The sequence below is a fragment of the Symphalangus syndactylus genome, chromosome 11 (assembly GCF_028878055.3).
Source record: "Symphalangus syndactylus isolate Jambi chromosome 11, NHGRI_mSymSyn1-v2.1_pri, whole genome shotgun sequence".
NCBI lineage: Eukaryota > Metazoa > Chordata > Mammalia > Primates > Hylobatidae > Symphalangus > Symphalangus syndactylus.
Genome location: NC_072433.2, coordinates 71,448,416 through 71,464,976, shown reverse-complemented (window position 1 = coordinate 71,464,976; position 16,561 = coordinate 71,448,416). Strand labels below are relative to the sequence as shown.

At 36.4% G+C, this 16,561-nt stretch overlaps 1 long non-coding RNA gene across 1 annotated transcript in view; it reads right to left on the bottom strand.

Moving 5' to 3' along the window:
• Nucleotides 1–710: 710 nt before the first annotated feature.
• LOC129492827 (uncharacterized) overlaps nucleotides 711–16,561 on the bottom strand; it is a 44,815-nt gene continuing 28,964 nt past the window's right edge. The window contains exons 2-3 of the long non-coding RNA XR_008660962.1: nucleotides 8,098–8,261; nucleotides 711–1,111 (exon numbers count right to left, since the gene is read on the bottom strand). This is a non-coding gene — a long non-coding RNA (uncharacterized lncRNA). The remainder of the gene's footprint in view (nucleotides 1,112–8,097; nucleotides 8,262–16,561) is intronic.

The following is a 16,561-nucleotide window of genomic DNA, read 5'->3' as shown; positions in this document are numbered from 1 at the left end:
TGTATACATGCATATATATAGACAGAGAGGGAAAGAGAACAAGTGAGAGAAAAATAAATTTGGTTTAACGAATTTGCTTACACAATTGTGCAGACAGTAAGTCCAAAATCTGCAGGGTAGGCCAGCAGGCTGGAGACCCAGGAAAGAATTGATGTTGCAGTTCAAGTCCAAAGACAGTCTGCTGGTGACATTCCCTCTTCTTCTAATGAAGTCACTCTTTTCTATTAAGGGCTTTGACTGGTTGAATGCAGCTAACATACTATGGGTGATCTGCTTTATCGGTCTACTGATTTAAATGTGAATCTCCTCGAAAAAATACCTTCACAAAAACATCTAGAATAATGTTTGACCAAATATCTGGGTACCATGGCCTAACCAAGTTGGCACAAAAAATTAATCTATCACAAACCCATCCCTTTTCAGCTTGGCACCCATGTACAGTTTCTTAAACCATGTTAATCTCCAAATAAAAATAACAAGGTCATACTTTTACATAACATGATACAACTAACCTGTGTGCAACAGACAATGCACCAACCCTTTCTCCAGAAGGGTTGCAAAGTCCATGGTGATGTTTACTCTTCTCTTTGATATTCTATAACTTACATATTATGATGTAAAGTTAATGGTACTTAAACACTATGATATAAAGTCAATATATCTTTTGTTACATAATAAGGAGATAAGAAAGAGAAGAAAACAAAGATATCTTCTATACACATACACATACATATTCATAACAAAATAAGGAAGTAACACTTGACAGAGACCTCATTTCTGTTACTGGTCATGTGGTCATAGATGGATTTACAACTACTTCCTTTCACTCTCTATCCTGTACTTCCTTTGCCTGTAGCTGGTAGCTGGTCATGGTTCTTTTCCTGTTGCAGTGATCCAAATGTCGACTTCTGTCGACTTCTGAAGGATCTGGTCCATTAGTAGTCCTGCCTGAATTGAGTTGTTGTAAATTTCCACTGACTTTAATCAAATGGCAGGGATTTCCTGTATTCCAGACATAGTCTTTCTTATCTCTGTTGTGGAGTTGCAGTCCTATTTTCCCTGGATAGTTAGAATCAATAACTCCAGCCAGCAAAGTAACTTCCTTTTTTGCCTGTTGATTCAGAAACAAAAGGAGCCCAAAGTGGCTGGGTGGCAGTCTTAACTTCCAGTTCAATGAAATCATTGCATCTCCCAATGGAAGCATTCCTCCCTTTGAGTTAAGAACTCTAGTCAGCATAGCATAAGGTTACAGGAACTCAAAGCAAAAATTTTGCTAGTGGATCACTAGGGGTAATAGTGAGTGGTACCACTCCCATTTCCACCCCTTGATTTCTAGACATATGAATCCTGGCCATGGGGAAACAGCACCATTCACTGAATGTCAACTCAGAGCCTATACAGCTTCCTGAAACACCTTTCTCCATCCCTGCAAGTATTGGCATCTAGCTGGCACTGTAACTGTGTTCAAAAGGCCATTTCACTATTCTACTAAGCCAGCTGCTTTAGGATACTGGGAAATGTTGTAAGACCAAAAAGTTCCATAAGCATCAGCCCACTGCCTGCATCACAGCCTTTGATAATATTTTACTTTATTTGTGGTAGTTTAGGTCCTATTTTAACCTTATTTTTTAAATTTGGAATTGATGTTTGATAAATTAACCACTTCAACACTACATTAAGCTTTGTTGAATCCCCAGTAAATGGAACTAGGTCAGCTTAATCACAACAGGAAGACACCAAGTGTTTAGAACAATAGAGTTCACTGAGGTTTTTTTAGATAGAAACAGTGCAATCTAGTCAGAAGACTTGACTTTAACTGTAATAACCAGGCAGTTAAAGATCCTCCATTTTTACCCTCTGTAAAAATATAGATTTTGAGGAATTGCTCCAATTCACCATATCATTTTGAATGCAAATTGGGTTTTAAAAATAAAATAAATTAAAAATGATAGAATACTCAGTTTATTTCACATACTGTGAAATAGAATGTATACAATTACAATCATAAATTTACATAATTTAAAATCATTAAGTCACTTGCATTAGTCTAATTTTTTCATAAAAATAAAATTATTGTGTAACCACAGATTTACTGACACGTTACCTTTCTCCCAGGGTAAATTTAGTTTTAAAGGTCACATTCTCTAAACATTTCCTACAAACTAAATGCAGACTTTTATGAACCAAAGCACACTAATGGACCCTCTGATGTGAGCAAAAATAATCTGCAAACTGAGATTTGACCAAAGGGTGTGTGCAGTGTATACCTATAAATACAGAGTAGGGAATATGAACTGCAAAATCAAATAAACTCACTGTGACTGAAAAAATGTTACATAAAGATTTACACAAAGACATTTCAGATGATCTTAAAGACTGGGGCACCTTTGCATGGAAGGTTAGCCCCAAATATTTTCCATTAAGCCACAAAAAATGTGTGTGTGCACATATGCAAACTAACACACAAGTGTCTAGAGATACAGCGTCAGTTAGAAAAGGACAAGAAATCATCTAATAAAAGTGGCAGACCTGTTTCCCTTTTAACAGAATAACTAAAACAAAAATTAGAAAATCTCTAAAAGACACCTTATTACTGTCCCTATTTCATAAGTGGCAATGAAGCATGGCAGAGGAAAGACTTGATGAAAACCACACAGCCTATTAGTGCTGCAAAGGGAATTGAATTCAGGTCACCTAACTGCAAGTCCAAGATTTTATCCTAACACTAACACTTGTATATTATGAAAAATGTAATAAGAGAAAACCCCAAAGCTCACTGAACTAAAGTCAACAGCTGTTCTCCCGTCATTAGTTTAATGAGAAAATGTTACATTTCATAGGAAGTCTGTTTTCAAATTTCATATAGCATTTCCAGAAATCTGGCCTTCAGGCTTTATCTTTTCTTGCTCCACAGGGTGAAATAATGTGTCCCTGGGCCTGCTAGAAAGAGACCTCTGTCCTAACGCCTCACGGGCCTGGACTCTGCCCTCCACTTTTGCCTTAGCACAGATCAGCTTTCCTTGAAAATCAGCAAGATTCCAACACTAGCACGTGAGCAACCAACCTACTACTTTGGAGCCTAACTTTGTGCATGACCCCTAGAAATTAAGTAGCTATTACAGACACAATTTGAAATTACGTATTCTATGGGCTTGCAAACGTATTCAGAAGATATAAATTGCAGATGTACAACAGTGGGAAAATAGGCTTGACATGTAGATTATGTGTGGTCCAGAGGATTTGATTTACTGAGATACCTAGTATGGGGTTCCTAGCATGGGGTTTTTTTTCTGCAAATTCTAAAGAATATATACTTCCTGGGGAAATGAGCAAAGCTTTGACTTAATGGATTTCATATAATAATATATCCCTAGAAAGTCCAAATGAACATTTCAACATTTCTGTTGGCATCTTTTTCACATGTTGCCAATGGTTTTGATTTTTCTCTTTACTAAACAGTGTAGGTACTTAATCATGCTATTCCAGTTTTTATCACATTGATAATAATTCAATAATTCCTTTTATAAATATATTTTAGCAACTATACTATATGCAAAATTGTGCAGATATTATTCTTGCCCATTAGAACTTACAACAAAGAAATTGATGTATATATGAATCATAATTTAAAATAGAATGCAATGATTTATTTGAGAAGCTTTAACTAATTTCTAAAGTTGCCATTTTCCATCAATTTTACACGTGCTCATATGATTAATCTCTCATGTTTAAACCAAAAATTAGTTTATAATTTTACCTTAGCTTTTAACTAAGAACGCTACCCCTTTCAATTCAGTTAGCTACAGAAATAGCACATGAAATCTAACTCTTGAAAAGCTCAAATCTTGCAAGAGCCAGATAAATAGCTTCTTTCTAGGTAAAGTACACATCAGTGTAGAAGTCTTTATATTCTTCACTGTTGAACACTTACTCTGCAATATTTCTCAGCATGGAACTTGAGTGGATAAAAATAGCACAATTTGACTCACTATTTGGTAACCAGGGCCTTTTGAATAGAAACTGCCTGTTCAGTCAGAAGGGGCAAGTTCCCAATATACAATAATTACTGCCAATGGAATGCCTTATTTGTTCCTAAAGTGTATATTATTACATATAGATAGCCTCAGTAGCAGAATATATAGAGATCAAAGAGTTTTGTTTCTTTACGTTTCTAAACATAAAAAAGTATTATATCCCACATTAAGAAGTCAATACACTATTACAACAATATAACTATACGATTAAGTATTTCTTGCTATTCAATTATGCAACTCTCAATTATAAAAAGGAGACTGTTTTATTAGTATGTATACCGCATCAATAAAACTGCTTAGATCAGTATTTTAGGTAGCACCTTAAATACCAGTGAGTATTTTTCTTCCATATCATACATGCTTACCACTTCTACATACAAATATTAAAATACAGTGATCTAAAGCCCCAATTTTATGAATCTCTTAGCTTTCAAATAGCTAGTGGATGTTTTGTTGGTTTTCCAGATACAGACCCAAGACCACCCTCTTGCTTATTATTTTATTTTTCAATGTTGTTCTCTTATCCAGTGAAGGAAAATAACAAACAATAATGAACTGATTAAAGTTTCCCACTGAGCAGTACAAGCTCAGTTTGAATCTCTAGTAAACATTATTTTCCTTTCTTTTGTTTTTCCTTTACTTTCACAAACATTAAGGAATGTTTTAGGCTTTGCTAGTTGATTATTCAAAACCTACATTTGCCAACTGGTGTTTTTATAACTTCAGGCTTAAGTGAAAATGAGACAAGAAATCTCAGTTGGATTTTCCTATGTTGTTATTATATTTTTAACACAAATTATTGTTACTGAAGTTATGCACAAAGCCTAAACCATTAATTTTTAGTATTATAAAGTTGCTTTTAATGTTAGTTACCTTGTAAAATAATGTAATATGTCTATTTACCTAAAAAGTCTTCTTTTCTACAGCTAACATCAACTATTTAATTACATAATAAAACCCATTACCCCTGTGAAATGTTTTACCTCCAAAGAGATTGTACATGCTCTTAGACTATCTTTTTGGAGGGTGGGGTCAGCAAAGATTGGCAGGAAGTCTTTTCCATACAATCAGAATTTTTTTTTTTTTTTGAGACTAGGTCTCACACTGTGACCTAGGTTGGAATGTAGTGGTATGAGTACATCTCATTTCAGCGTCCACCACCTGGGCTCAAGCCCAATCTTCCCACCACAGCTTCCTAAGGAGCTGGGGCCACAGGCGTGCACCACCACTCCCAGCTAATTAAAAAATTTTTTTTTTCTTTTAGAGGTATTTTAGAGATAGGGTCTCACTATGTTGCCCATGCCAGTCTTGAGCTCCTGGGCTCAAATAATCCACCTGCCTCAGTCTCCCCAAATGTTGGGATTAGAGGTGTGAGCCACCAAGCCAAGCCAATCAGAAAATATTTAATGAGCACTAATTACATGATAAGCAATGGGGTTTTTATAAAGAAAAATATGTGATTAATGTGCTCAAGTGATCAACAGCTGGATGCAGGACTGCTTACATAATTTGCAGGCCCATTGCCAAATGAAAATTCAGGGCCCATTGTTCAAAAATTATGAAGAATTTCAGACACAACTGCAGAGCATTAAATCAAGTGTGGGGTTCTTCTGAACAAGGAGTCTTGGGTAACCGCACAGGTCACATGCCCTTGAAGCCCACCTTGGCTCAATGACTAAGTAGTAACAAGGAGGAGATTTTCTAAGGGGATATCACCAAATAGGTATCAGAAAGATGACCTTTAAATCTCTTCCAAAGACAAAAGGAAATTTAAGATTCTAGGAAATCTGTGCAAGAAAAATGAAACAAATGCATATAATGAGATAAATATCAAAGCCAAAGATCTGTAATGAAACAGGAGCTATCTTAAGACAGCTGAAAGACAACCTTGCAAATACAGGTCTTCTGATGTTAAGTACCAAATAAACAATTTGTGGGGAAAAGCAGTAATAGATCAGAAAGAGGAAGGAACATTCTTGGCTGGAGTGGGCAGGAAATGCTTTCTGGAGTGAGTGAGACCTGGCCTTGCTCTTGACTGAGAAGTTAGATTTAGCAAAGCTCACATTGATTTGACACATAACATGGCTTTTGTAATTGGCAATGATTTTTGTTTCCTAAATTAAAACACTTTATAAAATCCTTAAAATATTTGAAAAAGTCATAAGTCCATAAGTCTCCAAGATAGAAATTTTAAAATATTAAACTATATGAAGTAAATATGAAGCAAAATTTTATCACGAGTTGCAGTGAAGCTTCTAATTATATAAACACTTCATAAAAAATAAGTGCATTATACCTAGAGGCCTAGCTTGAGCCAATAGATGCTTATAGAATTTTTCGGATCAAATTTACCAGTTCTTCTCTTTAGATATATAAAATATAAAATACAGATATCATTTGCTTTTTTCCCAGTATGTTCACTACTGTTTAATATTTATCAAGTAGAATTAGCATTGCATTCCATCTCCTGTCCTTTGAGTATACATTCTCCTAGATTTGTGTACTTTTTTAAGTGAGAAACTTACCAAAACAAAACATCTGAAAATATCTAATGAAACTTTTCCTTTTCCAGCCAGCAATGCTACCACTCTCTGTAGGTGGTGCTGAATGCTTAAATAGTGGTGTGCCTTAAATATTTAAAAATGGGCTTCAGGATGGTGTGTAGGAAATGGGGCAGAGTCCTGATTTTAGCATTTGCTGATATTTATATTGTAAAAACTTCCATCAAAGAGTATAAGACAAATCTCTCTTCTATCTTTGTAACTTGTCGGTACCTATAAAACCACTCTATTGTAAGATTTTAATTAAAAAATAAAATAAAAACCTCTTATGGCCAATTTCAAGCTATCAACTTGACATCACAGAGCATAGAGGTAAGATGGGCACGGATGAGCAAAATCAGCTCTTGAGATGAGAGGAAAGAACTTAAATGATGAAGCAGGCCCAGAAGTATGTAAAAGGCATTGGTCCCAACACACTGCTAGGATGGATGCAGTAAGAGGAGACTGGAGCCAAGGTAATGTGCAGAGCCTGCAACTTAGAGGAACATGGTATAAAGGTTGTCCCTGTCACTGTTGGTTCATTGGGATTCACACCACAGAGTTTTCCAGCTTTTCCTTAGAAGGACTTGGAGAATTCATCATGGAATTCTTCACCAGTCATCTCATCCAGAGCTTCCCCAGCTTCTCTAAAGTAAGAATCAGCCACAGCATTTGCTAACAACAACAACAACAACAACAACAAAATTATTGGACCTCCAATCCAGAACTGCTGAATCAGTTTCCAGGGAAGAAGCTTGGAAACCCCAGAAAATTCTCATCACTAGGAAAGGTTGTTAAACACTGGCCAGCTCAACCTCCTGGCAACAAAGGAATCTCCCTTACACCATGCGCAACATGTAACCAGTCATGAGTTCTATGTTGGCCAAAAACCTGCCAATGAAGATGGTCAGCAGCATATAACTGCGGACAGACCTGGTTGAAATCCTTCCTTCAGTGTTTGCCAGCCATGTGACTTTGAAAAATTCACTGAGCCTGTCTGAGTTTGGTTCTCCTTATGTGTAAAATGGAGGTAATAATTGCAACTTCATGGCATTGTTTTGCTGAGCAAACAAGATGCCATATGTAATGCACCTAGCACAGGGCTGGAACCAAAGCACCCAGCATATACCAGCTAATGCAATTTAGACAATGATTCTCAACCTTGCTGGCATGTACACATCACCTAGGAGGTTTTTAAAATCTCAAGGTCCTGGCTACATGCTAGCCCAAGAAAGTTAGAATCTCTGAGGATGAGATCCAGGCATCAATATTTTAAACTTCCCCAGGTTATTCCATGCGCAGCTAATATTATGGAAAATTGAATAATCAGCAAACAAATTTGAAAGGCTGCCCAACTCAGCAGCTGGAAAGCCATAATGATTACCTTGTATTTCCTTTGAAAGAGGCACAACTACAACAATCATTATTGGTATCATCAAAGAGCATATTTTAAGCACCCACTGAGTGCAAGATAATAAAGTCCCTTTTCTGGAAGATCTTTGAAACACCAGGAAGCCTACTACCTGGACATCTTCTTTGCTTAAGCTTCATGGGTATATTTTCTTCTTGTTTATAGTTTCAAGTTGTTAGATGACTTCTTGTCACATTTGTGTTGTCGATGGTGAGTTGCCAGCAGAGCGTCATCTCAGGAGAAATCACTGAATACAGCTTTGCTTGACGCAGGTAGCTAAAGGAAAGAGGGAAACATTCTGAATAATTAGAAGGAAAAAGGCAAGAACGGGACTCCCTAAGGAAAGAGCTCCTGTCAGAGCCAGTGGAAGCAGATGCTCCCACAACACGAGGCTCAAGAGGAAAAAGCAGGAGCCTTTTCCTGTGTGACAAGGAAAGAGTCAAGAGGACCAATTTCATTTAGAATCATTAACACCCAGTAATTGATCAAGGGTATTATTTCAATTTCACCTGTCTCTAAATCCTGAGAAGCTTGAGACATGGCCTGTGATTAATCAGCATGACAATCATAATTATGGGTAAATGGAAATTAAGACGTCTTATTTCTATCAGTTTTACTGAAATCTTGTCCCTGCTTTGCCTACGTGATGCCAACTCAATCCTCTGTAAACAGGGAATTGAAAGCTTGTTTCATTTTTCAAATCCCTTTACACCGTCAGAGTCTGAATCAAAAGGCAAACTACCATTACGTTTAAGTTACAGTGATAGTAATTAGAGTGGTCTAGAATTCCCCACCAACTATTTTATCTTAAGAAACACAGATTTACACTCTTGCTGTCTGCCTAGCTGTCAATCCATATACAGGAGACACTAAAAGGATAAATTAACTTGGTGACTCCTTCAAAATGGTATTGATTCAAAGATATATCGGTTGACAACCTACCCTCAGAGGAGGAAGGACCTGCTGCCATTCACAGAATAAATAAATAATTTCTAGGTCGGGGCACTGATGTTTCCTGAGACCTCTAAGAACCCAGCTTCTGACAAAGCTGTTACCATGTTTAAGTGCCCTATAATTATGAAATTATTATTTTAGTTTCGTTTTGTTTCATGAATTTTACTTGTTTTCACATAAAAGCAAATGTTTTTCTCCATTTCTGGAAGAAAATAATATTTTACAGCATGAGAGAAACCCTCATATAAAGTACAATAGCTTTTGATTTGGGCCACTGCTTGCAAGGACGAATTAAAGCATAACAACAGGAATTTTGGAATAGAGAAATAATTTGAATCAATAACAAAGAAACAGGAGATGGAGTGGGGGAAGAAGGGGGAAATCTTTAGTGCCCTCATTTGCTCACATTTCATAAGAACAAATTACTTAAAACTGATAAATCAAGTAACTGCAGCACATTTTTAAAACTTTTATTTTAGTTTCCAGGGTACATGTGCAGGTTTGCTATATAGGTAAACTGAGTGTCATGGGTGATTGGCATACACATGATCTTAAAGTCATAATTGCAGGCTTTGATTTCTGAAATGTAAAAAAAAGCTTCATTCCCTTAAAGTTAATTACTTCTTGGATGTTTCTCTTCTTGGAGAGATATATATATATATACACACACACACACATACACATATACTATAATGTAATTTACTGATATTAACGTAGGTTATATATTATATAAAAAAGATTATATATGTTATATATAAACATATGTATATGTAATTATATATATTCATATTTATAGATGCATACATATATACACACATATTCCTATATACACACATCATCTATGCAATCACATATGTGAAAAAAAGTCAGCTATTTATTTTGAAGGCCCCTTCTAAAGCTTAATCTGCTCTCCTGGTGCATGGAAACTCCACAAATATTATTCTTCCACTTTTCTAAATTTATTTGATTATCACGTTTTGCTTGTTGTTATTAACCCTGTTTCCAGAATAACGCCAGTTATAGCCAACTAGAATTTTAGAATGTCAATATTCTATTTCTATATTCAGTGATGTGATTGATTGTTTTTGTATCAAATAATTAACATATATACTGAGAAAACATAAGATTGATGTTAAAAACAAAACAGAAACAAGTGCCTTACTGACAATGCAGCAGCATTTCTTCTACTCCTGTTGTCTTGTGATTTGTACTTAATTATTTCAACAAACTAGAATATTGTTATCCTTAAGATAACAATGCATAAAGGAAAATATCTCCAGGAAACATGAAAAGGTCAAAATAAAGAGATAATTAACTACAAAATAAAATGGCATTTATCCTATAGTTATAGCAGAATAAATATATGTACTTACTAGAAATACCAAGAATGACCTTTTTATCAGTAGAAAGTTTTAAAAGTAGCTGCTATATTTCATGGATAAAACAACCATCTCTTGAAATAAATGGTCTGAGATAAATAACTGAATAAGATATATTAAAAGACAAAGGATAGCCCTTAAAATTAGGATAATAATGATTATCTGATTCTATTGCTAAGTAGTTACAGCAATTGAATTAGAAAATGCCTCAAATGTTATTTTGAAGTGGTATCTGCAAGCTCCAGTAGGTCAACTACGCCATTCTTTGAGATAAAAATCACCACTAATTTGCCAACTTCCTGCACCTTAAATTGATGTCAGGGATTTGGGGACAGCCCAGAGGTGATATTTTAAAATATTTGCCAATTTATTACATAAAGATGCTCATCTACATGTCTTTTTTTTTTCTTTCTCTTTTTCCCCTCATCTTCTCCTTTCTGGTCATATTACTTGAATCCACGCTCTTTCCTTCTAAGGATTCATTTTATAACGTCGGCTTCAGATGATTTTCAAAAACTACTGGCTATTTTACTAATTTAATGCCCGGATACACAATTAATTAAAATGTGCTATTCATTTTTCTCCACATAAAAAAGTTATTATTAAGCATACGACGGACTTTTTTGAAAGTTTCAAAAGATAGCGCTTGCACTTCTCAATTCAACGGCCTTGCAGCTTCCACCTACAGACTGCACTGGCTGTGGTGCTGGGCTTTGAAGACAGAAACCTTTCTAGTCACAAGAAACCCTCTCTATCTAGTTGGCAATTCAAATAAGTAAACAGCAAAAATTTAAGTGTGGTATAATAAAAGCAGAACTAGAATTATTTTTCTTTTTAAGCTTAAAACAAGACACATTTATCATCGTACAGTTCTGCAGGTCATATGTCTGAAATGGGTCTAAAATCAATGAACTAAAATCAAGGTGCTAAAAGGGTTGGGTTTCTTCTACAGGCTCTTGGAGAGAATCCATTTCCCTGCCTTTTCTATCTTCTGAAGGCTGACTGTGTTTCTTCTGATGCTCATGGCCCATTTGCATCTTCAAAGCCAGCAATTGTAATATTCTGGCCTCTGCTTTCATCATCACGTCTCTTTCCCTGACTCTGTTTCTCCTGCCTTCCTCTTTGAGGCCCTCTGTGATTACATTATGAGGACCCCTGTGATTACGTTGAGCCTACCAGATAATGTAAACTATTCTTCCTATTCTAAAGTCAGCTCATTAGCAACCTTAATTCCAGGAGCAACCTGAATTCCACCTTGCCATGTGACCTGATACATTCACAGTTTTCAGGAACTGGGAAGTGAACATCTTGGGAGTGGGTGGTGAGAAGACATTCTTCTGCCTACTGCTCTTTCGCATGCCATACAAGGCCCTTCACCACGTAGACTCAAACTGTCTTTCTGGTCTTATCTCCCACCACACACGTATTGGTAACATATTGCTGCATAACAAGTTACCCTAAAGCTTGGTGGCTTAAAATAACATGTATTATCTTGCCATTTCTGTTGGTTGAGAATCCAGGAATGGCTTAATTGGGTTATCTAGCTCAGCATCTCTCTCAAGGCTGTATTCAAAATGTCACCTGGGGCTGCTTCCCTCTCAAAGCTCAGCCGAAAAAGAATCTGCTTTCAAGCTCACTCACATGATTGTTGGCAGGATTCTTCCCTCCCTGGCTATTGACTGGAGGCTACTCTCAGTTATTTTCCACAGGGGTTTCTCCATACGGCAGCTCACAACTTGGCATCTGGCTTCAACAGAGCAAGAAGCAAGAAGAGCCAGAGAGAGAATGCAAGCAAGAATGAAGTCATTCTTTTGTAACCACATCTCATCACTTTTGCTGCATCATATACATTAGAAGTGAGGCCTACCCACACTCTAGAGAAGGGGATTGTATAAGGGCATGAAAACAAAAAGTGGTAGCATGGGGCCATGTTAGAACTGTCTAGTGCATCCCAATATGTACTCTGTGCTGTCACCTCACAAGACAGCCTATGTTCCCCAAGAAAGAAAAAAAGTGCTTTGTAACCCACCTTCTCTATGTTCATTAATCCACTCATTCAAAAATATCTATTTGACTGCTATTGAGCAACACTAGATCCCTGCTCAAGATACCGTAAATCAGAGGGAGAAATGATTAGCACTGTCTGGGAGGGTTTCCCACTGGAACTGAACTCTGCATTGAGTTTTGAAGAATTATGAATGGTTCACAAGGGGAGCAAGAGATGAAAGCCGAGTCTGAGCAAATGGGCAAAGAATGAAGATTATAGATCATGATGTTGTGTTTCAGGGTACTATAAAAGTTTCTGCAATGACGGAGTGTAATTATTGAGCATCTAATGAGGGTATGAGGAAAATGGAACTGTGGGATGAGATGCTGGAATGATACCCAGGGGCAAGATGAAAGGTCATGATACAGGGCTTGGGCTTATGGGGTAGAGGTGGCAGTGAAGGGTTCCAATTGTGAGATGAATATTTTGGATTGATGGCTCTGGCAGCCAGTGTCACAGGGAGTGGAAGATGCAAGAAGAGTAACAGACTGAACAGTTAAGATGCTATTCCGGTGGCCAAAGCAAGCCTTTACCAGGTCATGAGAAAGACAGTGGCACTGGTAATACAGGAGTTGATTTCACTGATACCAAAATCCAATGCTTCATGAAATTCAGAAGTATGCTATGTGATTCCATTACTCTCAAGTGTTCTTGGTTTTCCACAGTCATCATGTTGCATGTGGATTCCTAAGGAAAGAAGCACTAGAAAGCAAGTCCAGGACAAAGAAAAATTCAAAACCTGATAGACAATTGACTTAGAGGGTTCAATGAAACCCCTAAATTTTTTGTGTGTGCATGTTTCTAAGTGGATCTATACTTGCATAAAATTCTCAAGGCATCTATGATATAAAAACGGGGAGAATCACTATTCTATATACAAGCTATTCTCGTCTAGTCTAGTGTCATTTAAAATACCTCAAAACATTTTTTAAATGTCTTTTGCCACTCATCACCTAATGACCAGATTACAATTTTTAATGGATTCTGAACTTTATGTCTTAAACCATTAATTGTTCTTGCTTACATGGCTGCGTCCTTTGAGGCTAGATCTGAATATTTCTTACATTTCATAAATGGAAGTAAAGATTAGCTATTCATTATAACACTACTAAGACTTTGCTTCTTGTAAATGGATGGGAAGTGGGAATATGACTTTGTCTGGAAAAAATAACTTTCATAAAGCCTCTTGTTCAAGTACCCATTTCCTGGAAATGAATTGTTCCATACTTAGGAGATATAATCTAATGGAACATACTTCCCTGGGAGGTTAAGTGTTCTATTTTCTAATGTGAAGAACTATTTAAAACTGCCAATGTAAAAAGAGTGGGTAAAACTTTGGCATTTCTCCCCCTTGTTTAGTGATAAACTTTTGATATTCTCTAGTCTGTGAGAATACAATCTCACCACAGCAGTCCTCACATATACTCTCAAGTTCAGCCTTTCTTACACTTCACCAGCTTAAATGCGAGAAGACCCAGGGTGATTACCATTATATCTGAAATAAATACAAAAGGAAAATATCTTCAACATAGTGAAAATGCTAGAAAAAAAGCACTGCAAGAAAATGAGGTGCTTAGACGGCCCCATGGATCTAGTAATAAGACATCATTTTAAGACTGTTAGCAATGTTCAAAGATTTTTGTCCTTCATTAGTCTCTGCCAACGGACATAGCCGTAAACATTTAATTATAAAGCTACATGGAGCAAAGAGAGACAGCTTGGGAAATCTGCATACTAGTAGTAAGATGTGGCATAATTCACTTAAAAATAAAGAATGTTAGAGACTATTAGAAGTGCGACACTGATTTTTGAGAAAAATACTAAGAGACATTTCAGAAAGCAGCGATTTTTCTGCATTATTTTGTAAAATCTCAGATAAAAGCTAGGAGTTCCAAGGAATGATAATATTAGTTTGGAAGTTCTGTATTCTCTATTATAAACCTAACTACAATTTCAAGAGGGTAGTGGATAACTCTTCTATATCTCTTTTCATTTGCAGAGCTCAGCACAGTATCCAGCGTGGGTGACGCCTGCGTAAATAAATTAAGAACAAATGCTTCAAAACAAATTAGCAGCTGATAGAGATAATATTTGAAATAAAGGTGTTATTCGGGAAAATAGAACCCTATGACTCTGTCACATTAAAATGCTGTAATTGTATAACACTATTTCAAAGATAACACCCATCCAATAAATATTCTGCTCTGTGAGGAAATGCCTACAGTAAGCATGGAGGAAAATCTTCCATTGGATAATGAAGCATAGTTTTAGGTCTTCTTTGACTGCACAGGCTCCTTTCACAGCCCTTCCAGGAGGTGGAAAGGGTTTCTAATAGTGTGTTTGCATGGTCAATTGTACTTCTTATATTTACAGTTTGAAGATGGTTTTCACATAATTGCTTCTCTGTTTCTATTCCTCCTTCCACTCTGTCTACTCTCCCTGCATGTGAGTGGCATTAGAGAGGTTGTGGGGATTTGGGGAATCCTATTAAGGGGAAGTTGAGTTGAAGATATGGTTATCTTGGATTTAATGAGATATACAGTTCCTTCCAATCATTTCCATGTATGGTTAAATTATTGATGGACATCCCAGTGTGGAAATGAATTTCAGGAATGCTTCTACCCCTAGCTACATCAGCTCACCCAGCTTCACAACATGTATATGCAGGGGCAGAGACCTAATCAGGATATAAACTTGTATGCAAATACCTGGCAGATAGTACATAGTAGCAGGAGAGAAAGCAGGTTTAAAATGAACGGGACCAAGGAAAATTCTCCCAAAATGTATAATTCACATTCCAAAGACACTTGATAGAAGTCTTCCTAAACTTGACAGAAATCCTAAAGCTGTACATAACATTATGAATAAGGAATTGTGAAGCTGAAAAAGCATTTCTAAATTACCATCAATAGGCTGGGTGCGGTGGCTCATGCTTGTAATCACAACACTCTGGGAGGCTGAGGCAGGTGAATCGCTTGAGGTCAGGAGTTCGAGACCAGCCTGGCCAACATGGTGAAACCCCATCTCTACTAAAAATACAAAAAATCAGCTGGGTGTGGTGTCACATGCCTATAATCCCAGCTACTCAGAGGCTGAGGCAGGAGAATCGCTTGAACCCAGGAGGCAGAGGTTGCATCAGCCAAGATCACCCTATTGCACTCCAGCTTGGGTGACAAAGTGAGACTCCATCTCAAAAAAAAAAAAAAAGAAAGAAAGGAAAAAAATCAATTTTCAATTTACTATGTTTGACAAGAGACTAAACTCTATTGTGTCTATAGAAAGTGATTTTTAAAAATCATTTTCGTAGAAGAGGTGATCAAGGAGTAAGCAGACATTACAGGAAAACATTAAAGAAAGTTAATTACTACAGCAATATTTTTTAATTTTATGTTGTTTGTGGTATCTGATGCTTTTTAAAGTATTGTTGGCATTAGATTCATTTTCTTAAAGATGACCCCCAAATGTGTATGTTTCAAACACTATAAAATCTGAGTGAGGCTGTGATTAGAAAAAACAGTCAGTGGCCTTGCTGTAAATTAGTTATTGGTGAGATAATGAAGGTTTTGCTTGGGTCATGTGACAGAGTTTGGATTAGAAAAATATTATCATCATAGTTACTTATGATGAAGTCTTTGAAAAGTAGGGATTCTCTTTAAGAGAATGCACTGTCTAAACTCATCAAATATTGAAAAGTTGTTTTTAAGGTATTTCTAAGACTATACCACTGAATATTTTGTATCAAAGTATTTTTACTTCTGTCTTTACATTTCTAAATAGTAACTAAATGTGTTTGTTTAGCACTGTCCATGTTTCCAAAGTGCTTTTTCATATTCTAGATTATAGTTTCTTGGTGGGAGTAATGGATCTTATTTCAAAATAGTAGCTTAGTGCCTGGCACTGAGTAGGTGCCCAATAAATTGTTATTGAGCACATCAATGACTACATTTAATTGTCCAGAAAATTTTTAATTTCAGATTATTGTCAGATTACCTATGAGAAAACAGATGCAGAATGTTTGCCCAAATTCACCTAAATAACAAGTAAACAGAAATTAAAATTTCAAAAAGTAGAGGTTTCATACTGTATTGACAGCATCCTACAACAGCAAATAAAGCCCTCAACCCTCCTCCACACAGGCTATTTCAAAAGCAACTCATTTAATACTAATAGACAAATTATTGCTGTAAAACATTTTA